This window comes from Sturnira hondurensis, unplaced genomic scaffold (assembly GCF_014824575.4).
Source record: "Sturnira hondurensis isolate 20B ecotype Veracruz unplaced genomic scaffold, ASM1482457v3 Scaffold0022910, whole genome shotgun sequence".
Lineage (NCBI taxonomy): Eukaryota > Metazoa > Chordata > Mammalia > Chiroptera > Phyllostomidae > Sturnira > Sturnira hondurensis.
Window position 1 is genome coordinate 396,087 of NW_028095541.1, and position 18,605 is coordinate 414,691.

The following is an 18,605-nucleotide window of genomic DNA, read 5'->3' on the forward strand; positions in this document are numbered from 1 at the left end:
CCAAACATCCAAATGGCAGGTGGAGGGGGCTGGGCCTCCTCTCCTTCTTTTTCCCCTTCTCATGGGGATAGAAAGTGAAGGTGGGAACAGAAGAGGAGAGACATAAACAAATGTTTGTTTACTCCCTTCAGAAATCTGAACGTAGAGAACAGAAGCCCAGGGTCAGTCAAGAGACAGCAGCCCAGTGGCCTTCGTCCCCAGAAGCCCTCCTGCTGTGTCTTCAGATGTTTCTGAATTGAAGGCTTATCGTCAGTTTGGTTGCAGGCTCCCTCCCTCTCTAGCAGGGTGGCTTTTGCTGACTATAGTGCATGAGGTCAGTAGGAAAATTTGAGCTTTTGTGTGAAGCGATGTACTAGACCCCCTAAAACAGCCTTGGTTTGTTCTTCTGTTCAAGAATGAATGACAGCATCGCCTCGTTCCTTGATAACATATGCAAAAGTCACACAGGATGCCTTGCAGAGTTTCCCCACATGTTGCTAGTGCATTTCCTGCAAGCTGACATTGCAACCCGAAGCAAATAAAAAGTTAGGCAACACTTTTCTTAAGAACTACCTACGTAAAGAACACTGTGATCTGGTTACAAAGCCTCTAAGTGATGGGAAGAAGAATGCAATAAAATGCCACCTGGGGTTGGCCATCAGGATGGAGGCAGCACGTGCTGGATGGTGGATGAGTGTGGGACTGGGTGTCAGAAAAGTCCTGGGCTCATCCCCTCCACTTGATAACTGTATGGTCACGGGCATAACAGTCAACGTCTCTGGGCCTGTGTGCTCACATGCACAGGGCAGGGCATGGACTGCATCGTCCTGGGGGTCCCTTCTAGGCTATGGCTCCAGTTCAGGAGGAGAAGGAGACATGAAAAGATGTGGGATAAATAATAGAGCAACTTCTCCCTGCATCCTAAATCCTGAGAAGACTAGACTAGACAGAAGGGATCCATAATTGGGTAGAAAGTTTAAGTGCCCACTTTCCCCAGTTATGTTTGTGTAAATGTTTTACATCCTTGAACTAACCTCTTTCCTGAACTTATTGGAAGGCATGAGTGATGAGAACCCTAGCTCACTGGCACAGAAGCCCGAGATGCTGGTGAGGGGTGGACACTCAGGAATGTGGAAACTCTCAGGAACCTTAATAACAAATTGGGCCACAAATCAGTTTATTGTGACAAAGGTGTTAAAACCCAGCAGCTCTGAGTTAGCCCAGGTTAGAAGGGAGGCTTTACCTCCCAGCTGGCAGCAAAATGATCTCATGGAATCCAGGCCTTATTGGTTTTCACCTGCAAAGAAAACCCTGGCCTTGCATCACTTTATGAGAGGGATCAATGTCAGCCTAAGCAGACCAGCATGGGGGTGGGCACAAGGCAGCCTGCTGTGCTGGGAAACAGGCTAACCTGAGGGCACACCTCTCCCAGGCCTGCTGGCCCGTGGCCCTAAAGTAAAGCAGCCCAAGCTGGCTGAGGCCCCTTTCTTCCATGAGCCAGCTAGAGGGCAGGCGAGCAGCCTACTGGACTTTGCACAGAGACATCAGTCAACATTGTTAGGAGAGGCCAGGAAACCTGTCCACTTCAGTTTTATGGATTCTGAGAATCTGGGACTCTCCGAGGTTCAGCTCACTCTCCTCTTTGTGGACACTCCGCTCCACTTCCCTCCTCTACTGGCAGGGCTTTGCAAGAGGTTTTTCCGTTCCCCACCCCCCAAAAGGGAAAGACCCTGAAATGAATCACATACTGTATTTTGCCGTGTATAATGTGCACCCATGTTTTTGTGCAGATTATACACAGGATTATTATGCCCGTTATTATACCCAGGGCATGCAACCATTGTACCCATGTATAATGTGCATCTTTATTTCCCCCTAAAAATCTGGGCAAAAAAGTGTGCATTATACATGGCAAAATACAGTTTATATAGAAACACAGTGTTCTCTTGGGATCCCTGTTAGAGGAAAGATCTGGAAACAAGATGTCTTCTCATCTGTTTACTGGTGTCATCTGGCCACAAGTGTGGTTTCTCGGAAACATACCGGATGGATGATCGCTCTTGTAGATACTCCAAGGTGAGAAAGACCATTGTCACCTGGAACAAACACCTCCAAGCACTGTGGCCATAATTAGGAATAGCCAGTAACCTTTAAATCATACACACACCCTAAGAAAACACGCAGAGATAGATTCCAAACTTGCAGGGAGTTCTTACACTTCAGTGGCTTTCAACATCCTGTCCTCTCCACTGAGAACACCTTCTTTTTTTTGGCTAATTTGCACTTGTCCTTCAAGACTCACGGGAGATCAAAAGGCCTCTCCCTTAGCTCCTGGCCTGCTTCCCGTGGCACAAACACACCACGTCCTTGTTTCCACGGCGTGTCAGGGTCTGCATTCAGAACCGCTTCCGAGGGAAGCCCAAGTGCCACACTCAGGGTGTGGCAAAGAAAGAGTTCAAGATTTTAGACGAACAATTGATCACCCAATGATAACCTGCAAATGACTTCTCCCTTAGGAGCCCCCTGAGACTTTTCATCTCACTTTCCTTTCATTTTATTGGGTCTTGTCAGTGGTAACATCTTCTTTCCAATTAACGTATGGGTGGGGAAGGAGAATAAATTGGCCGTGGTTCCTGGTATCATGGGCCAATGGAACACCTATAGGAACAGCAACATTCCCCAGGCAGCAACATTCCCAACCTTGGAGAAAGGCAATGGATCTTTGAGAAAGGATCTTAATTATTCCCATTTAATTGATTTGCAACTGAGGCAGAAAAGTTCCATGATCAAGAGCCACACTGTGCAGAATTGCTGTGAGAAGGTCAGTGTTTCATGGAGGAGTTTAGCCTCTGTTTGGCGAGGCCCTCGGTTGTGCCAAGCACTGTGCTAGGCAAGCAGGTGTTGAGTAAAACAAACTCGGTCAGTTCTTAATTGGGTGTGGGAGGGCTGACAATTAAACAAAGGGCAAGTAAGTACATAATTGGAGGCTGCAATTAATGCTGTAAAGGAAAAGTACAGGAAACCAGGAGAGATTATATAAGGGACCTTACTGGTTGTCATTCATTAAGAACTTATTGTGTAAGAGATTCTGCTCTATTCAGACTTGATTCACTTGATCACAGCCCTTAAAAACCAACTCAGGGCGGACTCGAGATTCACCCATTAGGAGGTGAAGAAAAGCTATGCTTTTCTGCAGCCCCAGTTTTCTCACCTGTCAAAAGTAGAGATAACAACAACTTCCCTATTTGCTTCACATCTGAAAAGGAAAATCAACATTCAAGCACTTTGCCTTTTAAAAATACCGAGTGAAATTAGTACCTGAATAAAAAAAACTGTTATAGAAATGAGCAATTATTTCCTTGAGTGCAAATTCTTTAAATGGAACACATTTCCGCATCCATCTTACTTAACTCAAGTTTTTTATAATTTTCCCCATTTTTAAAAGCACTGCTAAAAGGCACAGCCACGCACATGCTTTCCTCTGGAACATAGCATGGGGGGGGATACAGGTCAGCTTTCCTCCCCTCCCCCGCCTCCTCTGAGGATTGAGACACAGAGCTTCCTGTCTGAGACGTGCTGAGGGAGCCCCTGGCCAAATCTTTATTGTGCATTTCTCCTTATCACAGTCCACCTCACAAGGGGACAGTGTAAGAACTACAAGGAAAATGAGTAGAAACTGGAGGTTCTCCAGAGCTGAGGGCGATGCAGAGGGAGGCCTCCGCCCCAGGCCCCAGCCCCTTCTCCACTCTTCACCCTGCCCGAGGGCAGCTCCAGGCCCCCACCTGCCGCATTAGCTTTGATACACTCACCTTCAGGGGAGTCAGGGGAGGAGGAAGGATTGCCTTGTCATCATGCCCATGTGACAAGAATGTGGCCTAGAATGAGGGCCTGCTGACAGGACAGAGCACAGCAGACCTTGGGAGGCTCAGTGCCCCAAGGGTCAGGGCTGGCTGACAGACGGGTGCAGCTCGACTGTCCTTGGTTGCTGCATGACAGTAAAGTGGAGTTTGGTTCAAGCCCTGCCCCCCTCACAGGTCTGATTTTTTTTCAGCATGGCCTCCTTCCTGCCTGGGGCAGCTGGGAACTCAGCAACAGCCTCTGTGCCCTGGAGGGAGGAAAAAGGAGATGGTGTCCCTGTGGTCCAGGTGCAAAAGGCTGAAAAGGCTTCCTCTGGAAAAGAAGCGACACAGGAGAGGAGAACACGAGGTGACGAGGTGACGGGGAGGTAGGGAGAGTGTGGGTGGTGTGGCTCACAAGGCCCTTCTATACCTGAGGCCACATTTGATCTGCATCCCCTTCAGGCAGGTGAGTCACCTGGAGCTCAGAGGGCTGGCTGAGCTGCCTGTTGCCTCACAGCTAGGTGCTGCTGAACTCAGCCAGCCAGGCCCGGTTGCTGTTACACCGCTGCCATGGCCCAGGGCCTCCAACTGTACGGAGGGAGAAGATGATTCTCTGAGAGCGCCCCCGCCACAGCCATACGCCTGCCTTCAACACCTCCCCTCCGAACTGGAGAAACGAGTTCACCTAAGCCCCAAGTTGTGAACAACTGACAAACTCGCCTCTCAACATATTTGTGATTTAAAGGAACAATGCCTTGATGTAAATGAGGTTTCCACAATAGAACAAAACATGCAAGAGACCCACAGAAAAGATGTTCAAAGGCCTTGGTGTAGGCCCTTCTTCTTCAGCACACAGCAAACTCCTCCCAAGGGCAGGCCTCGTCTGCTGAACTCCGTGTCTGTGGTGCTCAGCACAGTGTCTGGCACACGGCAGGTAGTCCATGGGGTGTTTGATGGCAGAAAAATGAGTGAGTGAATGAATGGATACACAGGCCACCCCCAAGCTCCCAGTAAATGAACTATTCATTCACATCCTTCAAATTATATTCAAATTATATTCACCAAGGACCAAGCTTGCACCAGACAATAAGCTGGACACTTACTGCTGTGGACTAGACAGACCTCTGTGCCCTAGCTTCACAGAGCTTCCAGCCTAATGAGGGAGATGGCCAGTAAACAAAAAAGTGACTGAATAATTATGTCGTCATGGCTGACGCTGTGTGTGTGTTTTTAAGGATTATGTCTTAATAACAACTGTTGGTTCTGACCATTTAGGTGTCCAACTATTAACCTGCAATCTAATTTTGAAATTTGGCCATTTTACTTACAAAATTCTAATGTTTTAAATCCACTTTGGTATATTTTAATCACAACCCATATGTCATAATTTGTCTTTCAATTCAAAGAATTATATTTAAGGTCCACAAAGCTTTATGGGATCAGGTTCAAGTTCTACCAAACTGAGAAATTTTCACAAGCTATCCAAAGATTATTATTTTAAAGTTCAAAATTGCTTCTACAGTGATATTACAATTATACAAAAATTACATTCATAAAAACACTAAAAGCAAAAAATAAAAATATTAATAGTAGTTATTTTATTAAATCATATGGCTAGGGGTGATCTTTGTACTATTTCCAGTTTTTAAAAATTTTTATTTAATGAATGATGATCACTTGTAATAAAATAAAAGTTTTTAAAAAGCTTTAAAATGTATCCTAGTTTATCTCATTTTCCTTTTGGAGTTATTTATATTACTTGGTCAGCAGTATTTTATATTTAATGAATGTTCACAATGTCTTTTATTGCTCCAGTACATATTTTTGTAAAGAAATAAATTAATGAATTTTGAATTCCAGGTCTATAAGACCAACATATTGAATTTTTTGTTTCAAAGTATTCAAGTCAGATTTTCCAAACAATGACCAAAGTGAAGATCCTTGGGCTTTCTAAAAATATATATATATGCAAAGCTTTTTTTAATTGTTCTATTTAGTTCTTGGCTATTTTGTTTGTAAATATGGGATTTGAATATGGTAACTAGATGAAGTAAAGAACAAATATTTACACACGTTCTGTAATTCAATATTTCCCTAAATTGCATTATTTAAAAATGACCTGTCTCTTATCTACAGTAATATCTTATAGCCTTCTCAAGAAATCTCATTTATTATCAACACGCATCTGAGTTCCATCCAGACATTTGCTTCTCATTCTTCTCCTTTGGTGCCCTTCTGTGATCCGTTTGGTTATCATGACTCATGAGTTAGGAAAGGTTATCGAAAATTTGTTCAATCAAAAACTTTCACATTTGCCAGGGTCATTAGTGGCCTTTTAGTCCAAAATTCTTCCCAGAGCAGGAATTCCTTCTACAACCTTCCTCAGTAGTCTGCTGAACCCTTCCTATGCCGGGAAGCTCTCCGCCTGCCATGGAAGAAGTTCAGTTTGTTTTTAAAGTCTGCTTCTCCTGAAGCTATAACCGTTACAGATGGAAGTTTCACGTCGCCTACATGTTCACCCCCGATCTCCGGCACAGAACTCAGCCCATCAAAAAGGGGCTAATAAATGTTCACTGCATGAATGAGTGGAGTTTGAATTTATTTATTCATTCAGTATACTTATTGAACATCTACTATGTGAGGGGTTTTATTTGAAGCACTGGGGGTATAGTATACAGCAGTGGACGAGAAAGACATGGTTCCAGGCCCAGGAGGCATTTTTATTCTAGCTGGAATGATTGGTCTACCCACACTTCCCTCTCCTGTTTAAACCTGAGACATGAGTCAGGGGGAAGATGAGGAGCAGTACTATTAGTACAGGTGGGGGAATATACAGGGGTTTCTTGGCTAGTCCTAGAAACCACTCAGGAATCCCAGAGGAAGACCAGACCTCCTATCAGGCTGGGCTGCTGGGTGTCCTCATTCAGTATTGTTTGAGCATGAAAGAAATGTCAACTTATTTGATCCCTAATGCTGGTGAAGCAGGATATTCAATAAGCCAGAGACAAGGCGGAGAGGTTTTAGCACATCTATCTTCATATTTACTGATACATTTATATATGTGTGTGTGGTGACGGGGTGGGGCAAAAGTAAGTTTACAATTGTTCACGTGGGAAATACAATGATTAATAAGTGACGATGCCAGAATAAGCTCTGTTCCGCACACTCAAACTGTCAACTTCCCTTTGCCCTGCCCTGTACATATGCACGATTGTTCTCATTCAAACACACATGAGCACACACACAAGGGGGATATGTACCCAATTTCAGACTATTATCTCCTATTAAATAGTGGGATTATAGATTTATTCTTTTTGCTTTTCTACATTTGACACATTTTCTACAACAAACTAGCATTACTTCAGTAAGTAAATCAAGTTCAATAAAACGAACGAATACCAGCAGGTCCCACTAATGGGCCTGCTGCTGATGCCTCGGTGCTTCCTTCTTGCCCTTGCCTCCCTCTCCCTCCCCACTCTGCCTCCCCATCACTTCGTTGAGCCGGTAAATAGAGTCTCAGCTCAAGCATCACCTCCAAAGCAAGCTTTCCTGATGTCCCTGACCTCAGGGACCCTGCACCCTCTTTTGTGTGCCAGCCAATCCTGGTGCAGACACTTCTGATGGTGGCTACAACTCCCTTGCTTGCTCACCTGATTGTGAGAAGCCCGCAGGCCTGGCTCTGTGCTGCTAGTCTCTATGGGGCTAACTCACTCTCCATAGGCCCCCAGGAGATGTGTAACGAATGCCTGGGCCTCAACTAGGTCACAGACACAGCTTGCCACTGATTTCTAGTCTCTAGCTGGAGCACACTTGTCCTTCCTTGATGGCTCCCCACTGTCTACCAAGAAGGTGCAATGCCTTAGGGCAGCCAGGAGCCTCTATAACATAGTTCAAGCTCACTTTTCCAGCCTCATTTTTCCCTCTATATTTCCTGCCCTCAGGGGGCCATATTTCCCATTAACACTTGCTTCTGCTGTTCTTTTAAACAGAAATTCTCTTCTGCATCTTCATCTAAAGAATTCACATAAATTCACCAAAAATTAGGATAACACCAAAGCTACCCTTAGAATCGAGACAGGGATTGAATGGTGCTCCTAGCACTGTATCTTGTAACTGCTAAGCACGTGAACAGTAGCTGTTATCATCAGCACCACCATCACCTATATGTCAGGTATCATCTTAGGCCCTAAGAATAAAGAATTTTTAAAAAGTTCTTGCACTCAGGCAGGTGAATACCTCACTGTAATACAACGTGCTAAGTACTACGACAGAGGCAGGAACAAATGCTACGGGAGCATGAAGTGCTGTAAAAGGGGTGGTGGCTTCTCAGAACAGATGGTGTTTTCATCGAGCCTTAAAGAAAATAGGAATTTCACCAAAAGAAAAGGAGAGACTAAATCAAGGCATCCTGGCAGAGGAAATGTTAAAAACAGGAATACGGACGAATAAATGAGCAAGGGGAGCTTAAATAGCTGCACATAGTACACCGTAAGCTTTCCTCTTTTCTAGTACATTGCAGAGAATCACCTTCCTCTGCCTTTTGCTGCCCAGAAAACACTGCCTGGGATGCTGGGATGATAGGGAGATTCCAAAGGAAGGAGTGTGTGGGACCCTGGGACTGTTTTTGCTGTCCTCCTGATGAAGGAAGGGCAGTTGCCAAGGTGCTGGCTGAGGAAGATGAGGGGCCCGAGGGCTCCCCAAGACCTGGGCACCTTTCCCTCAGAAAGCCTTTTTTTTTTACCCCTTTCCCTCTTGGGAAAACCAATCTGTAGTCAGAAAGTTGAAGTGCAGCCAGCAGGGTGGCCCATTCAACCTTTCCCCAAACAATCACTATTTACTTTGGATGCCAGCCGTCCCCATAATTCACAGACAACATTTGTCACCAGAAGCCAGTTGCACAGACTATAACACTAAGAAACTTCCTAAACAAGCCTTTGCTTCCGAGGCTAGGGCTGGAGGATGTAGTAGAGGGAGGGATAGCAGCCAGTTCTGGGGGGAACTGTCTGTCATGCTTTATGTATTTAGAGGAAGTAAATTCTCTAAAAATGTTAGGAAGTCTTCCTTTCTATATCTTCAGGAATTCTGGTAGCTCATCCCCTCAACGGGTGACATATTACAATTTTAAACTGTGTTCATGCTCCCTGCATTTTCCCCTCCCCTCATTTCAATCAGGAAACCAAGTTTTGTAATGTCTCGAAAGGGGATTTTGACAAAGTGGAAAGCAGACAACAATTGTAGAGAGTAAGTCCCTATTCTTCTAGAGGTCACGGAGGTAGGAAATAGAGGTTCCTGGAGCTGGAAAGGAGATCACAAGACCTCAGACAGAAATGGCCAAGTGCTTACAGACTCACCAAAGATCTCTGGAGCCCAAGCTCGGCCCTGTGGGAAATACAGAGAATGGACAAAGAGGTGCAATTCGAGATGGCCCGGAACTGGAGGGCCTTTCCTGGTATCTCAGCACATAAAACCCTACGACCAGGCTGAGTCCTCGGTGTGACTAGGTTGGGATTTCCTAGTAGTCAAGCACAATGTGGACTCAAATGAGTCTTATTTGCCAGTAAAAACAGCCCTTTTGCCCCCAGTTGAAAAGAATAACCCTATGTTGCCTGGGGAACCTGTAACCTCCTTTCCTGACGTAGTAGCCTTATAAGACACTGTTGATTAGGACCTATTCCCAAAACCCCTCTTTACTTTCAGGCCCATAACTAGATTCAGGTTCCAGCAGGCCCTGAAAGATGAAGAACAAAGTCTGACCCATGAGGATAGGTGCTACACTTTGAAAGAAGTACATGATTTTCCCAACTTATACAGACAGGAATCTGGAGACTGTGTGTGAAAATGAATGCTAAGAGTGTGGGCTAATGGTGGAAGAAACATAAAGTTGGATCAAGCCACATTTATTGATATGAGCCCACGAAGCAGAGATTCTAGATTTAATGATGTAGCTTGAGTGGTCAGAAAGGCTCCAGCGGTTGGGCTGCTTGGCTGCCTGAATCGTGGACCAGACTACTCCGTGACAAGTGGAAGCTGAAGTGCCAGGCTGTCTCGGGGTACTGTAAAAGGAGGTATCCACAGGCGTGGGGAGATTGGAACGTTAGAGGGGATTTATCACGTAAGACCTGCTCACGTGCCCTAGCCAGGTCTCTGCACACAATGTTTCTGCCATAAGCATCGTCTGCGAACTCACAGAATGCCTCATCTGACACATGGCCAAAATCAAGGGTGGGGTGTGGAAATGGGAGCGAGCTGGGAGGTGGGCTGGGATGGGAGTAAATGGCAGAAAACTACTTGAACAACAATTAAACTAAAAAGTTAAATTAAAAATGCCTTACCTGCCATAAAGCGGTTGTCACAGCATTGTCTCTGACCCAGGAGCCCGTTTTACGGCAACTGAAGTGCAGTCATGGGCCCACGCTCCTGAATTAACTGGTCTTACCACGGCCCCCACCATCTTAAAGCAGACGGGTTGGCCTTTTAAAGACCCAGTTACAGCACCAGTTAGGTGGCAATTCCTTGCAGGGCTGGGCAAGGTTCTCCAACAGGCTGCCCATGCTCTGAATCAGCATCCGATACATGGTGCTACTGCTCTCACAGCCAGGAATTAAGAGATGAGAACTGGAGAGGCACCACTTGTTATTACTGCTGGTGACCCACCAGCAAATTTTTTGCTTCCTGTTCCCCTAACCTAACTCGCTGTTGGTCTAGAGGTCTTTGTTCCAAGGGGAAAAATGCTTCCACCAGAAAACACAGCAAGATTTCATTGACCTGGAAGGTACATGTAACAACATGGATGAAGTATGAGACATCACGTAACTGAAAGATGCTAGACATGACAGACTATAAATCACCCAATTCTGTTTACATGAAACTCCTAGAAAAAACGAAACGACAAAGGCAAAAGCAGGTCAGTGGTTGCCTGGGGCTGAGGGTGAGAGAGTGGACTGCAAATAGGTAAAAAAAGGAACGGTGGGGGATGACAGAAGTGTTCCAAAACTGACCTGTAGTGCAGCACGTAGAGGCCAACCTACACGCACTTCCGAAAACCACCCAACTCTGCAAGTACAATGGATGAGTTACACCCCTCAACAAAGCTGCTTTTTAAAACTGAACCAATTCTCACAGACTTGAGCCTGTAGACTTAAACTTTTACCTATTTCATCAGCTTCACTCTTCCCCAAGCAGAACTCATCCTTTTGATTTTGAGAATCAGTTTGGACAAAAGCGAGTCACTTGCCTTCATGATTCTGTAATTTATCTTGAAATTATAAAAGCTTACGTTATGTGCCTTTGATTTCTTCTCCTGCCGGATCTCTGCTGCTTTGCTGTTCTTCCACTTGGGAAGGGCTCAGTCACTGGGTCAGAGCACAAGAATGCGCAGTAGCCATGAGGGCCGGGTATGATTCCGTCCCTTTATGCAGCATCTTGCCCCCAAATCAACAGCAGTGATTACTTGGAGCCACGGTTACAGTGTTTTAAAGACCGAAAAAGCCACCAGAAGACTTTCCATGTCTAGCTTCATTAAGCCTTATTCCCCTCCGATTAAGGTCGGGCCGAAGTGAAGTTGGTTGTGGAGCCATTGTCTGGAGCCTCTTCTGTGAGCCTTCCAGGAAATCCCACCCAGGATCTGAGTTCTGGGATTCTGGAGACCCTGGGTAAACCTAACTGGCCCATTTCCCCACACTTCGTAAATCTTTTATTCTTGGTAAGTTCTGTGAGTGCTTTAAGAGATTTTTTTAAATTTCACAAAATATAAAACCCAAATCAAATCATGTTTATGATCCCTTTCTAAATCTATGAATTTTAACTTAATTGAATTGTTGATTACATTATCACTCCAGTTAGGAAAGCTGGCTGAAATCTGAGGCAAACGATACCTACCACTTCGTGCAATGAAATTAAAAACAAAATGCACAGTTCTTGAAAGAGTTGCACAAATCGAGTTGCAGAATACTTGTTCTATTTATAAATAGTGGGTTTTAGATGAAATGTAACTTTTACATCAAGATAATGGTTATTTCCCCAAGGGAAACAATGGTAGTTATATCTTTAAATTTCCTTTCCATTAAGAGGTCTACCGGTTCTTCCCACCAACTCTCCGCCCGGCTTCTCCAGAAAGGAGCGTGTCTGACACTGAACTTTCGTTCAGTATATGATTTTGGTCAGACCCCTCTGAGCTTCTGAGTGGCTGAAAAATTGTTTCCCAGAAGAAGCTTATCTGATCTAGAAAAGTAAAATGTCATAAAATCAAATAATCTCAGAGGTAATGCAGACGCCACCCACCTAATTCAGGGACCGATAACCCCTATAATGTCCCTGGAAACTGTGACTCTCAAAGTTTGGAATTTCATATTCCAGTCATTTTTTTTCTACTTTGTTTAGCCATTTGTACACTTGAAACAGAGTAGGAAGTCAGTTCTAACTGTGTTTGAGTTAAATGCCTGAACTTCTGAACCTGGTGAGAATTATACCGAAAGTAAAAAGTAAATGTCCTGAATTTAAGCATCAGAAAGAAAACAGTTCCCCCCAGCCCCTGCTCCCAGGGTTACCCCAGTGGGTCGGCCACTGGCTTCTTTTTACAGACTTCAAATACTACCCACAGATGCCACCTCCTGCCCAGGGGGTTGCAGGGGCGTGTGGGGGGGGGGGTGAGCCTCCCTTCCTGGTTCACAGTGTTCCTTTTTGTCAGGCAGTGATGGAGAGATGCTTCCTCTACCCAACCGCCTGCGTGCAAGTTGTGAGTCATACAGAGTGAAAGGAATTCCCAAAGCCCTTACATAGATCCTTTAGGTTTTTTAAAAGAAATTAAGTGAGTCCGCACGTATCACAAAATAACAGGTACAAATTGTGTAACAAACAATCCGTAAGCCTTTCATAGAAGGGCTCAGAGTGGTTATCTGCCGTAAGCTCCACGTTGCCAAACAGTTATTACTCACTGGGCTGCGGTGACTTGCATTCTTTCCAAAAATAGATCTTTCCATGAAAAAGCACAATAGTTGTTGCTGTATGGAGTAAAATTACAAAAGCAGTTATTTTTATAGTCCAGACAGTTAATTTTGTATTCTGAATGGAACCATCAAAACAGTTTACAAAAGAAGAAGAAAAAAAAAGAAACCAGACATCTGGAAGTTTGCTATGCTTTTCTTTTTCTCCAGATTGCCTTTCTAAAATACCTTTTCCTATTATTATATAAAACCATATTATCTATTCGGTTATGTCAGATGATGAATGTTCCCAGCTTGTAGAAGGCAGTGACAGTAAATTTAAGACACAAAAACAAAAGGAGAATAAGGAGAAAGAGAGAGACAGAGAGAGAGAATGCCTTCTTTTGCTGATATCTTTATCCCAGGCTCCACATTGAAAGGCAGTGCAGTGTTTTGAAAGAACCTAATTTATAATTAGAAAGATTGACGTGGGAACAGGAGCTCCATCCCTTACCAACCGTTCTCGAATGAGGTATTTAATCACCTGTAGCTCATTTTTATCATCTGTAAAGTGGAGAGAACAGTGCCTCCCTCATCAAGGAGTAGGACAGAATGAGCTACGTGCATGATGGCCCGAGCCCATGACCTGTCACTCACCAAGCTCCAAAGGGGTCGGCAAGTAGGACTCTCCCACTTAAACAGAATTTTGAGGACGAGGTGGCTGGGAACAGTGAGAAAAACAAACTAAAGTAAGACATGAAAGGACAAGAACAACAGAGGCGGGGAGTGCTGTCTGGGGACCTGTTCAGACCTCGAGGCCCTCTCAGTACTGCAGCGTTGGGTACCACAGCCACTCATCTTGGTAATTCTGATATTAGATGCCACTTATTTCCCACCCAGTATGTTTGTAAGGTGACTGATCATGAGCCCCCGTTTTCCAAAAGCCATGCTGAAATACTGAAAATGTTGGAAGCCCCAAGGGAGAAGCCGGAGAAGAAACCTACGGCTTACAGTGCAGTCGTCCTATTGCTCTCTGCAAGCACTGGAAATGGGTAGAATTGTCATTTCTCTTTATTTTTTGTTTTGTTTTTTAAAATTTATTTAAATTTTTTATTGTTGTGTAATGACAGTTGTCCCTATTTTCCCCCCATTACTCTCCCTTGCCCTACCCATCCCCACCTCCCACGTTTAATTATCCTTCGTTGTCATTTCTGTTTGAAAGACATCTCTTATACGTGAATTTAGGTGAAAAAAAATGCAGTGTTTATTATGATACTGTAGTATTGGTTAAAACAGTCTATCATGGACAAATAAAAAGTTAATTTTTGGTTAAATTATATGCAATATTTGTGTTTGCTTTTCAGTATTAAAAATTTTAGACTAAAAACTACACTACACATGTAGATAGATCTTAGCACAATCAATACCATTCTTTTCCATCCTTCTTCCTAGCTCTTTCTCTAAATGCTAAAATCTGAACTCATTGGTTGATAAGCGAAGCCTTTAGCAGGCCTACCTTCCTGGGAGGTTCCCTCCCATCTAGTTCCATGATGCATGGATATTCCTAAAAGATAATTTCCTAGTAATTGTGGCCCATCCCTAGCACAACTGCTTACCACAGACCATAGGAAATCCAAAAAGAAAGCTGGATTAGTACTCAAAGCAATCATTGAGTACTAATTTCCATGCACATGGATTTTAAATTTTAAAGGCAGATTCTTAGGACCAGCAGTCTAAAAGTTTGAGCACCACCGCCCTGAGTGCTTGACTGCCCCAGAAGCCCTGAGTTACTAGGTAGTCCAGAGCTGGAAGGGGCCTGTCAGAAGGATGCTCATTATCAACACAGAACCCAAGAGACAGCAGTGCTTTCTCCTGAACCCCACCCCCACACAAAGCAGCATGGAAGCATGGTGCACCTACAGACCATCATCCCACCTGAAACACATGCAAGAGTAGGGAAGAGAAAAAGGTGAATGACAGCAGTGAAGGTGAAGAGAAAGGAGCAGAAGAGACTTCTGCCATTCCCGAGTCCAAGCTCCGTTGTCAGCTAAGACCAGTGAATGAAGGAAAGACAATCCGTGTTTTGAGCAGGGAGCACTGTGAATGGGCAATTCCATGCCAGCCTGACGATACCTTCCAGACAATGCCCGAAGGGCTGCTCATGGCTGGGACAATACATCTTTTGCCTTGAAAGAGGCAACAACATTCCTATTTCTAGATGAGACCCACAACCTCACATTCACTAGGACTGCCACTGAGAAATTTCCAACATTGCACTCCTGTTCCTAAAGGAAACTCTGCTCTTGTGATCAGTTTTGAAGTGATAAACAGGGTATTTTCTATTTTTTAGATTTGTACGATTATACATCCAGCACAGTCATGTAACAAAGAGTTGGCTTGTAGCCAGCCTTATTTCCCAAGAAGCTTGAGAATTTCCCAAAAGCATGATATATGGATTTTGATTCACAGTGTCTTAAAATATTGTGCACCAAACATACGTGCACACATAGCGTGCAAATGTTTCGTAAGTATTTTGTTAGCAAATGTTTTTCTAACCATCTTGGTCTCCTGCCCCACTTCCTGCCTTCGTGAATAGGATGTGACCCAACAGGATGTAGCTCTCCCGTGTTTTTCATTGTCCAGCTCTAGAAACCCGTTGTCTGGGTGTGATGACGATCACTGATCTCTTGTTGACCAGGGCCAACAAGAGGAAAATCCACACTCCAGTCATCTGAGCCTTGAAGGCTGCTGTTGGGCTTTCGGATCTTTGCCTGGATGATCGGCAGTCTCCTCTCAAGCAGTAGGTGAAGAGCAGGTAAAAACTGGACTGCTGATCCATCATTTGACTGGATCTGTAATTGTCTGGTTCATCTCTGCCAAAAGCTATGTGCCCTGAAGGGTGAACATTTTACACCATTGGAGAAGATGGCAGGGTTATAGGTGAACCCATGCCCACCCACTACACTACAGAGCCCTGCCTGGCCTTTCCACTTAATCATCTGAGATCTCGGGCACTTGCTCAGCTGGACGTGGGTGGGGGCTTTGGTCCTGGCCTCCAGAGCTGACGCCTTCCGAGGGCTGTCATTTATCCAGCATTCGTAGATGAGTTAATGGAGGCATAGAAAGTTAAGAAACTTTCTCAAAGACAAAGCTTCGAGATGCCATGGGAGAGCCCGGGTGACCCACTGCAACTTCAACCCCAGCTCCTCTGCCTAGTCACTTGCTCTTCACCAATGTGAGCAACGCTTTTGGAACCTGTTTTCAGTCTCTCACCTGTGCCAGCCCCCAGAATGGCACCTGCTGTAGACATGATACTCTGCTGTCTCTGCTCCTCCAGGACAGTTCTGGGACCAGCGCCTGTTCCTAGTGGGCCTCTGAGAGGCTCCTGTGAATAAGGAGACAGCATGAGAGATGCAAGGTAGCCTCTGTCGTATTGCAAAGCACAACTGTCCAATCTGCCACAACTAAAGGGCAGTAGATGGGCTTGGGGGAGGCACAGGAGGGAGCTAAGAACACTGTTAGCAGATGCATGAAATGCAAGGCTCCAAAGTACCACCCAGGTAGATAGTCCCGTAGGGAGGCTATCTGATGAAACCCTGAAATACTAATTGGCACCTTGGCTCTCCCACAACGTGATTTTGTTCATGAGAATCTAAACTATCTTCCATGAGTTTCAGTGCTTTAATTCCCCACTAAATCAGACTTAAGTGAGCATACCAGTGATTTGTGCAGCTGACAGCTCGTAAGCCCGAACTGGAACCTTCCGATGACTGTGATGTTTTAAAAATATGTAGTGTTTAAAGGGCAAACAAGTCTGTTCAAACCAGCTAAAAAATGTTTCCAAAATTTTCTCGTTTTGTTTTGGTGTACATAATGAAAATTGTCATAAATGAGATATACTATAAAGATATTGTAAACATAGTTTTTAAAGGTTTTATCTCTAAATTTAGGATTATGAAATCATCATTTTCTTTGTGGTGTGATAGTTATTTGCACACATAGATTAGAGTTCCTACTATATGGTGAATCTTTTAACCCCACAGGTCTGGCACTGTACTTTGCACAGAGTAGGCTTGCAAAAAATATTAGGGGACTTAAATTTAAATAAAGAGTGACTCTTTTAAGTGACACATGCTTAATAAGTCAGAACGCATGATTAAACAAAATATTTTAGAAAGTTAGTCATATTTATTTATTCAAATTCCTATCAAATAAATATTAAAATAAAGTCAAACTCAAAGGGATATCAAACCAAATGCAGTTTTACAAAGTGACAAGTTTGGTAAGTCCTAACAACACCATCATGTAAATCTCTAATTTACACTGTGACTTTGTCCATTGCATTTGTTCTCAGCTTTGGCCACAAATTTTGATACCTGGGCCCAATTTCTAAAGATTATTTTGTTCAGAAATTAAGTAAAGGGTGAGGTTTAAAAAAAATTCTCATGTGCACTGGAATCTGAGAGACAATGAACTATAATTTATTCTCTTCAGAAATATAATTTTCCAAAAAGTTCAGCCTCTTGAATAATTAAAGAAGTTAAAATGGAAAAAACTACTCATTTTCTCAGATTGTTAGATAAGCAAATACTAGAGAGAATGTTAATATCTAAGCACTGACATAGTGATTTTTCAAAGTGTGATTTACTACCCATTCTTGGGTCGTCTGATCAGTGGACTATAGTTTGGTATTTAAGGACTTTCGAGAAGGAAATAAAGGGAGAGGAGAGGAGAGAAGAGGACATTGTATCTAATTAAAACAGCAGTGAAGTTTACTTAATGTGTGTGTATACTGAATGTGTGTGTATACTGAATGTATGGGTATCCTGACTGTGTGCACTGAATGTGTGTACATGTATGTGTGTGTACATGAATGTGTGTGTACATGAATGTGTGCATGTACTGAATGTCTGGGTATACTGAACGTGTGTGTATACTGAATTTCTGTGTAAAATGGATTTCTTATAGTAAGTCAAAGGCAAAAGTTTATAAAACATGCTAGAATGTGGAGAAAACACACCCTCCTGTGTTGCCAGAGGGAATGTAGGCAGGCCCAACTTTTCTTGGGAGTCTTTTGGCAACAAGTATCTACAGCCTTAAAAATCTCCCCTTTGACTTAGACGTTTCTTATCTAAGGATTTATCCCAATGAAATCATCTCTCAAATGCTCATTTGTATGTTAGGATGAGCATTCTTTGCTGTTTACAGTAGTAAAAAAATTAAATGTCCAACTATATGGGTTATGGTTACATACATTCCGAGATACTCATGAAATAAAATATGATGCAGCCATTAAAAATACTGAAGTAGGGTTATCTGTATTGACTTGGAAGGATGTTCACATCCTACATGAAAAAGAAAAAGCAGGTTATGAGATGGTAGATAGAGTATGATCCCACTTCGGTGAATGTGTGTTTATGGATATATTGAAGTTAAGTGCAGAGCTGGGGCCAGAACCCCTGTGCTCCGAGTCCTGGCTCGGCCCCTTCGCGCCTGCTTGGTCTTGGACAGAGGAGGAACTGCATCAGTGCAGTGGGAGCAAGCGTTAAACCTACCCCAGAAGAATGCTGTGCGAGTAACTTAGTTAACTTGTGTAACACTCTCCCAGCAGTGCCAAGCGCTTGGCAATCACTCAAGAAACGTTAGCAGTGTCTGTATCAGGGAGAGAGTGAGACATTTCACAGGAGAGACTCCCCCCTAATAGGGTCATGCTCTGAGCACTGGGCTATAAAAAATTTCATTAATTCAAACATTTTGCATATATGAATTTTATAATCAGAAAAAACAAAGCACAGCATAAAAATTAAAAGCATATAATTCTATCTTTGAGCTCTAAAATGTTTTTGATTTTATAACTTTAGGTTAA